Source organism: Mesoplodon bidens, assembly GCF_964165515.1.
Source record: "Mesoplodon bidens genome assembly, chromosome: 11".
Taxonomy (NCBI): domain Eukaryota; kingdom Metazoa; phylum Chordata; class Mammalia; order Artiodactyla; family Ziphiidae; genus Mesoplodon; species Mesoplodon bidens.
The window spans coordinates 48036826-48045804 of NC_138167.1; the positions used below are offsets into that span (position 1 = coordinate 48036826).

The 8979-nt window shown below is 38.1% G+C and overlaps 1 pseudogene across 1 annotated transcript; it reads left to right on the forward strand.

Moving 5' to 3' along the window:
• Positions 1-7553: 7553 nt before the first annotated feature.
• On the forward strand, positions 7554-8725 carry LOC308625742 (olfactory receptor 8S1-like; annotated as a pseudogene). Its single transcript has 2 exons — positions 7554-7579; positions 7948-8725. The product of its transcript is annotated as an olfactory receptor 8S1-like (transcript).
• The last annotated feature ends 254 nt before the right edge of the window (positions 8726-8979 follow it).

Here is an 8979-nt window from a genome sequence, read left to right on the forward strand (position 1 = left end):
TAGGCATTTCTCCAAAGAAGATATACAGACTGCCAACAAACACATGAAAGAATGCTCAACATCATTAATCATTAGAGAAATGCAAATCAAAACTACAATGAGATATCATCTCACACCAGTCAGAATGGCCATCATCAAGAAATCTAGAAACAATAAATGCTGGAGAGGGTGTGAAGAAAAGGGAACACTCTTGCACTGCTGGTGGGAATGTGAATTGGTACAGCCACTATGGAGAACAGTATGGAGGTTCCTTAAAAAACTAAAAATAGAACTACCATATGACCCAGCAATCCCACTACTAGGCATATACCCTGAGAAAACCATAATTCAAAAAGAGACATGTACCAAAATGTTCATTGCAGCTCTATTCACAATAGCCCGGAGCTGGAAACAACCTAAGTGTCCATCATCGGATGAATGGATAAAGAAGATGTGCACATATATACAATGGAATATTACTCAGCCATTAAAAGAAACGAAACTGAGCTATTTGTAATGAGGTGGATAGACCTAGAGTCTGTCATACAGAGTGAAGTAAGTCAGAAAGAGAAAGACAAATACCGTATGCTAACACATATATACGGAATTAAAAAAAAAATGTCATGAAGAACCTAGGGGTAAAACGGGAATAAAGACACAGACCTACTTGAGAATGGACTTGAGGATATGGGGAGGGGGAAGGGTAAGCTGTGACAAAGGGAAAGAGAGGCATGGACATATATACACTACCAAACGTAAGGTAGATAGATAGTGGGAAGCAGCCGCAGAGCACAGGGAGATCAGGTCGGTGCTTTGTGACCGCCTGGAGGGGTGGGATGGGGAGGGTGGGAGGGAGGGAGATGCATGAGGGAAGGGATGTGGGAACAGATGTATATGTATGACTGATTCACTTTGTTATAAAGCAGAAACTAATAAAAAAACTGTATAAATACACAGTTTTTATTCTGTTTGCTTTTCATTCTTTAATAATTTATAAAACGTACTACACTTCAAATGCCATAGCTCTAATTTATTTTTCTGTGTGTCAGCATAAAATTCTACTTGTGAATGTACCATAGTTTCTAAACCATTCCCCTATGTTTAGGCTCACTCTGCTTCCATTTTTTAACCACTGCAAAAATGCTACAGTAAACATTTTTGAGTACATAACATGAAATTTACATGTCTTTATGTCTTTGGGATTGATTCCCAGAAATAGACTTGTAAAGTGTATGTATTTTTCTAATTTTAATTGATGTCAACAAATTGTTTTCTGGGTATGCTATAACACCTCACATCTCCACCAGCAAAGAGTGCCCTTTAACCCCTACTGAGCCTGCAATGTGTTATAGTTTATTACATAGTGCTATTTCATTTTTATTTCAATTTGCATTCCTCTGCCACTAGGCAATATTAACATCTTTTCACATATTAGTTGGTCCTTTGCATTTGATCTTTTGTGAAGATTATATCCACAGCTCATTTTTTTTCAGCTTGTTTGCTGTTTTTTTTTTTTTTTTTTTTTGCGGTACATGGGCCTTTTTAGATACAACATCAAAGACAGGATTAATGAGAAATAATTGATAAACCAGACTTCATTGAAATTTAAAACTTCTTCTCTGTGAACAATGTCAAGAGAATGAGAAGATAGGTCATGGATTGGGAGAAAATATTTGCAAAATGCACATCAGAAAGAGTACTGTTATCCAAAATATACAAAGAAATCCCTATAACAATAAAAAAAATGGGCCAAATACTTTGACACCTTGCAAAGAAGATATACAGATAGAAAATAAGCACATGATGAGGTGTTCTTCATCGTATGTCATCAGGGAAATGCAAATTAAAACAAAAATAAGAAACCATTGGACACCCTTTAGAGTTGGCAAAATCTAAAATACTCACAATACCAAATACTGGTAGGGATGTGGGGCAACAGGAATTCTCATTCACTACTGGTGGGAATGTAAAATGGGATTGTCACTTTGGAAGACAGTTTGATATTTCTTATAAAACTAAAAATACTCCTACCATAATCTAGCAATCATGCTCCTTGGTATTTACTCAAAGGAGTTAAATACTTATGTCCATACAAAAACCTGCTCATGGATGTTTATAGCAGCTTTATTAACAATTCCCCAAATATGGAAGTAATCAAGATGTCCTTCAGTAGGGAAATGAATAAATTGTGGTACATCCAAACAATGGAATATTACTCAGTGCTAAAAAAAAAAAATAGCTAGCAAGTCATGAAGAAACCTTAAATGCATATTACTAAGTGAACAAAACCAAACTGGAAAAGCTACATACTTTGATTCCAAATGTATGACATTCTGGAAAAGGCAAAACTGTGGAGAACAGTGTAAAGGTCAGTGATTGCCAGGGACGAGGGTAGGGGAGGGATGAATAGGTAGAATACAGAGGATTTTTAGGGCAGTGAAACTACTTTGTATAATACAGATGGATACATGTCATTATGCATTTGTCCAAATCCATGGAATGTACAACACCAAGAGTAAACCTTAAGGTAAACTGTGTACTTTGGTTGTTTATGATGTGTCATTGTAGGTTCATCAGTTGTAACATTTGTATAAATTTGGTGGGTGATATTGATAGTGGAGGAGGCTATGCATGAGTGGGGGTGGGGATAAATGGAAAATCTCTGTATCTTCCTCTCAGTTTTGCTGTGAACCTGAAAATACGCTAAAATATAAAGTCACAAAAGTTATTGAAATAAAGAATAAATAAGTTAAAAAATAGTCTATGTTCAAGTGTTGGAAGTCTCAATATTGTGAAGATATTAATAGTCCCCAAAGTAATAAACTGAATCTTCACCCTAAGAATGTTTTATTAATAAACAAAAGAAGAAAACAAGGATACTTTACTGTGAAATAATTATGCTGTCTTCTCAATTTTGATATAAAATAGTTACAACCTTAAAATTGTAATTAAAAAACAGTAACAACAACAACGTGCTTGGAACACGCTGTCTTTTGAAGTATTTTCCCCTAAAATCAAAAAGAAAAATTAAATTTATTTTTAAGAAATATGCTCATGTCTTATCATCAAAACAAGAGGGAAATATAATTTAAAAGATGAAGATGATATAATTAATCAGGAGTAAGAGATAAAGCAGGGGTTTTTGGTGCTTCGCTCACAACTCCTCAGATTTTACCTTCTTAACATTGAGGTACAGGTTGTCCTGACAGAGCCCACATTTGATCTAACATGTGTCAGAAACAAATGCTAGAACAAAATAGAAATTAAAATATTTTGAATACTCTGAGAGGCGAAGAAAGTACCTTACTTCAGTAACAATCCCAGGGACTGGGACTACCACTATTGCAAATGTTTACTCTTTCTAAGACAGCAATATTTTAAATATCACTTTCTGAGAGATGCATCCATGTGTACATATGGCTTTGGCCCAACAAATATGGCAAAACATAGGGCCAAAATTACTTCTTGACAGATTATTTTTCTCATTTGTGTCTTAGTAAACAAGTCATGTCTTTCAGGCAACAAGCAAAGAGTGACTGGTATCCTGGTTACCATAAAAGCAAAATTTGCTCCATCTGCTTACCTTCCCCCAGGCCCCTGTATGTCTCTGTTATGGTCTTTGACAATGATAATGTAGTTCTAATTGAACAATGAATAGAGTTTATTCAGTTTGCTTGAAATAACTTATCTGGTGCTAGCACAATTGTTTCTTCTCATAATATTTTAGGTGTTTGGCTGATGCTCTGATAATCTTATGGGTTTTATTAATTCTCTATAGTATTCAACAGTGGAGCCTATGAGAGATTAAATCAGCTTCTAAAGTTCAGAAATTCCACTGGATTTCATCTTAGGATACAGCTGCTAGACTTTACCTGAAACCACAGTCTTGTACAAATCCTACCCTATTCTGGATATAATGGATTCCCCTCACTTCCTTACTGATTTCTCCTGAGAGCTTTCTCCTTTAAATTATATACATATGAACACCCCTCTCAGTTTCTGCTTCTCAGGATCCCAACCTAAGACACTATCTAACCCTCAATCAATCTTTCCAACCCCACCAGAGGGCAAGTTGTTACCCGATGGGTGAGTTAGGGAGAAGAAGCATTGCTCAACCCCACCTTTCTCCTCTTTCCCATTTGTCCATAGAGAAGGTACATGCTAGTTTATTCCCTTGGTCATGTGATAAAATTAGTGGAGCAAGTTCACCCTGTTGAGACATGTATGTTAACCTGTGCTATCTATGGTGGGATGCATAAATAAGCCTAATTCAGGGGGAGCGGTAGCTACTTACAACTCAGTAGAGCATGTATGTGTGTGTGTTCCTTATGGTCAATCAATGGGATGTCAAGCTCACTGAGTTATTCCCGAGTTTGCAAATGTTTTTGTCTGTGATTAGGCCATCCATATTTACTAGTATTTACTAATTGTTGTTTATGTAAATTAGTCTCCTGTCCTTCCACAGAGACTGAGAGCTAGGAGTACTATCTTCTTCAATGTTTACATTTCAAAGAGATAGTTCTCAGGACCTCGAGAAAGACAGGCAAGAAGCTGAGAGAAGATTTACATTCATTTTAAAGAGGCAGAGAAAGAATTTACGATTTCAAGTTTTTTAAAGCAAATGCTCTAAGAAAAGGGAGATCAGGGCCAGCAAATGCTCTAAAAAAAGGGAGGTCAGGAACCTATATTCAGGAAAAACCTATTTAAGGTTTAGTCAAGCTGACTAAGGTTTAGTCAAAAACCTATTTAAGGTTTAGTCATTAAGATTATATTTGTCAACACACACATACATGCATATAAGAAAACTTCTAAGATAATGAGGTCAAAAATTTGCTTCTGGCTGAACTCCAAGGAATTCAAGGAATCAACTCAGCTGTATCCTGGGCTTGCATGATCAGGTACCCACCCACTGGCTATTTAAATCTAGGCGTTCTTCTGAATGGTTAGATCTGAGGAGGCTTTATTTGTATAATACTCTTGGGAAACTATTTAGAGCAATAAGAGAAAATAGTGAAAAACAACTGTGTAATTGGTTTTGAAATGGTCTGAGTAGTTGCTCAAATATTTATATGCTGAGAATCAGAACTTTTCAAAATTGTATTTCTATGTACTTTTCTTAGGATTCAGAGCAGCCCAAGTTTATAAGAATCTAAAAAAGGATTTTTAAATCTTAGCCAGGGAGACTCCTGGCATATACACTAATATACTTTTTTTTCCCCCCAATACTGTCATGTAGATAGACAAGAGCTTTTCTTCAGAGAAAAGAGTTGTTGCTCTTTTCCACCTGCATGGTTTATTGAGACATTCTGTTAACAGGTCAGAGCACCTAGAGGGTTCTCTCCACTGGGGAAGAGGAGAGCTAGGTCTGCCTTGATATCTCCTGGGCCACTTATCTCTACTCTTCATCTCTTCCTCTCTGTGTCTCCTTTGCTCTGTACTTTGAGCTTTCCTGCAACTCTGCTCTTACAGTGAGATGATCCTTCCCCCATCCATCTCCGTCTCTCCCTCTTTGATCTGGTTTTTATTTCTCTATTTACGAACATGCTCTGATCTGCCCTCAAAATTAACTCTTGTCCTTTCCTTGAGAATATTGAGGCATTAAAACTAAGGCAATGAATAACAAATAAGTCTATCATAACCAACGTATGCTGAGCACTGCACATAAGTTATATAAATAACTTCTTAAAACCATGTAAGAGAGGTGTTACTATATGCCATTTTATGGATCAGAAAATTGAGATAAGGAAGGCTTAAAGACTTTCCAAAGATCATACAACTAGTAAGAAACAGAACTAGGACTTGATGACTTGACCCCAGGTATGTCTCAGGCCATAGGAAGAGACACAGGAGAGGTTCCGAAAAACAAAATCTATTGTACTCACAGGCACTAGAAACAGTAGGCATGGCACACCACACAGGGCCATGGGGGGAAGCACCAGCACTGATGAGGAGGCAGAAGGGGAGAGAGAGAGCATGGCCTAGGGCCTTTACTGGGGTTTTCACTAGAAGGCAAGGTAGGGCAGGAACAGTTTGGAACTGGCTAAGTTGAATAATTTTGGGAGGCTCTGTGCTATAGGGGTGGTCCCTATTTGCCTGGTACCTGGCTCTGGGATGGTTAAGGCAGACGAATATTGTTTCCTGGCTTGTAAGGGCTACATAGAGGAGATATGGCTGTGAATTGGTTAGTGTGTATATTAAAGGCATTCTCCCTGCTAATTCCTTTGCTATCTCTAAGAATTAGCTATCCCTGGTGAGAGGCAGACTCTCCACAGCCAGAAAGTTTAAGATGTCAAAATATCACATTATACAAAAAATTAAAAATATAAACAATACACTGAGCCAGCTCCTTACTGGCAGTTCTCAAAGCATATTTTACAAGCCAATTAAACATCTTTGTCACTGAATCTGAATGAATTCTGCCAACTTGTCTACTGATTGGTTCATTGGATTATGTTCACAGGTTAATTTGGACTTGGTAGCTAACAAGGGCTTGATTGCTGGGTGAAGAAACAATAGGAGAAAAGTCTCCATCTCCCTTAAGTAATTAATTGCATCAGCCATAAGAGAGGAAGGCCAGAATGAACCAGCTGAGTCAACAAGTTTGAATAGTGATCTTGAGGCTGAGTTTGTGTCTCAGTGTCAGGTCAGAGCAAGTGAATCTGGGCAAGTTCGAGGTTAGCATAAGTTAGCTAAATCTGGTATGAGAACAGAGAATGTAGCAAGGTCTGAATATAACACTCTTAAATAGGACTTAATTATGGATCTGTAGAGGGGAATAAGTAATCATGACTCATTGAGACAGGTGCCTTTCTACAGTAGAACATCTGGGGTATCTCTGGACTAACTTCCTTGTGCTCTAATTTCTAAATTTTAAAACTTTAACATATTTTAAAATGCTTTAACATCATGTGACTTTTCTAGGAGAAGAAGAAAAAATAACCCCCAAAATTCTCATCTTAATTAGTACCAAGTCTCTGGTTTCCTTGTGTCCCTCCATCCAAGGATGTTTTCCTTCACACATTCAGCCAGCACCTTCAAAAACCTCAATTTCAAACACTCTCCTACCACAGTCACCTCTCTGTCTGATTCATTTAATTTAGTGTTCCTACACCAGCCATTTTTCACATGCATTGAGAACACTAATCCTTTATGTCGACCACATTTCCATTTCATACCACTCATATCCTTACTTCTCTCATTACACAGGCAAGATTCATTCACTTAATCACCAGGGAAATTTCTTAACTCCATAACCCATCTCTCCTTTTATTACATCACATGTCTGACATAAATGCAATGACTGACTCTCCACATATACCAAACATGAGAAAAATCACATAAGAGTGACCACTGGACTCAAATTTATAACCAAAAATCTGGACTATACTTCACCACTGCAACTAATCCAAAGTAGTTATTTCAAACACCAGTCTCCCCCTGCATACCCCCACTGATGACTTTACCTTTCACCTTATTGACAATATAGAGGCTATAAATAAGAAACTCCCTTCCCTTCCAGATACAAAAACTTCCCTGTATCTTTCTCCACACTTTTTGCTTTCCTTCCTCTAACAATGGATCAAGCATCCCTATTCCCAAGGTAAACTCCTCCACTTATTCTCTGGCTCCTATTGACATTCCCCTTTCAATAAATTCAGCCCTTCCACCTATATTAGCAACTTCTCTCTGCATCTGCAAATGCTGTAATCTATCATCTATCTAAATATTTTATTAGACTGAGCAGCATCAGCTTGATCTAGAGTTGAGGGTGTAGAATATAAGAAAATAAAATATACTGTTGAGTCTAGAGAGTTAGTGAAGGTGGTTCAAAACTTGAACTTGGATCCCAGAGTCAAGAAATAATGTGTATAGAGAAAGGATTTAAGGCCCAGAGGAAACAGGCAAAAAATGAGGTTTGAAATGCTAATTTTATTCCAAGGGAAAGTTTCTTCTTTTTGAGAAACACAGCACCATCACCAAGTTCACCATCCTCAGGCTATCTGCTGACCCCCACATCCAGGCTCTGTGTTTTGTGCTATTCCTTGGGGTTTACTTCCTAACCCTGATGAAGAATCTGGTGATGCTGCTGGTGATCAGTGCTGATTCCCATTTCCATGTACCTATGTACTTCTTCCTAGAACAACTCTCCTTCCTTGACATCTGCTACTTCTCAGTCTCAGTGCCCAAGTTGCTGGAAAATCTCTTGTCTAAAAAGAAAGCAATCTCAGTAGCGGGTTGCGTGGCCCACATCTCCTTCGTTTCTGCCTCTGAGGGCATTGAATCCTTCCTGTTCCTAGCAATGGCCCATGACCACTATGTTGACATTTGTCATTCTCTGTTATTCAGTCAGGTGATGAGAAACCACCTGTGTGTGGGACTGCTGTTGGCCTAGTGGGGCCTGGGCTTTCTGGATGATCACATCAATATCTTTGGAGCTGGCAATTTAGAGTTCTGTGAGACCCACACTGTCTCCTATTGCAGTTGTGAGCTGCCCTCCCTCTTCCCTCTAGCCTGCTCCACCAATCTCACTGTCCTGGCCTGGTCTTATGTCACACATAGCCTTGGAACTGTCCTCCTCATTTTCTTCTCCTATGCTCGCATTGTGTCCACGATTCTGAGCATCAACTCCACCACAAGCAAAAACAAGGATTTCTCTGCCTGTTCCTCCTACCTCACTGTAGTATCTTGTCTAAGTCTTAGATTTTCACTTGAGCAACTGGGTAAAAATGGTGGCATCAGTTACTAAAATCAGCATGATTGGGGGAAATGCACAATAGAAGGGTGAAAATTAAGGATTTGATCTTTTGTTAGTTTGGCTGTTTGGCTAGTTGCATTTTGGCTAAACTGCTTAAGATGCTTATTAGACATTAAAGTAGAATGTCAAGTTGTACATATTATCTTGACATTCTGGGGAGAGGTCAGGGCTAATATTTGGCGTATATGTGGTATTTAGTGATATAAGATTAACATAGAACATCTAAGGAAAATGAAGTGAAGAGG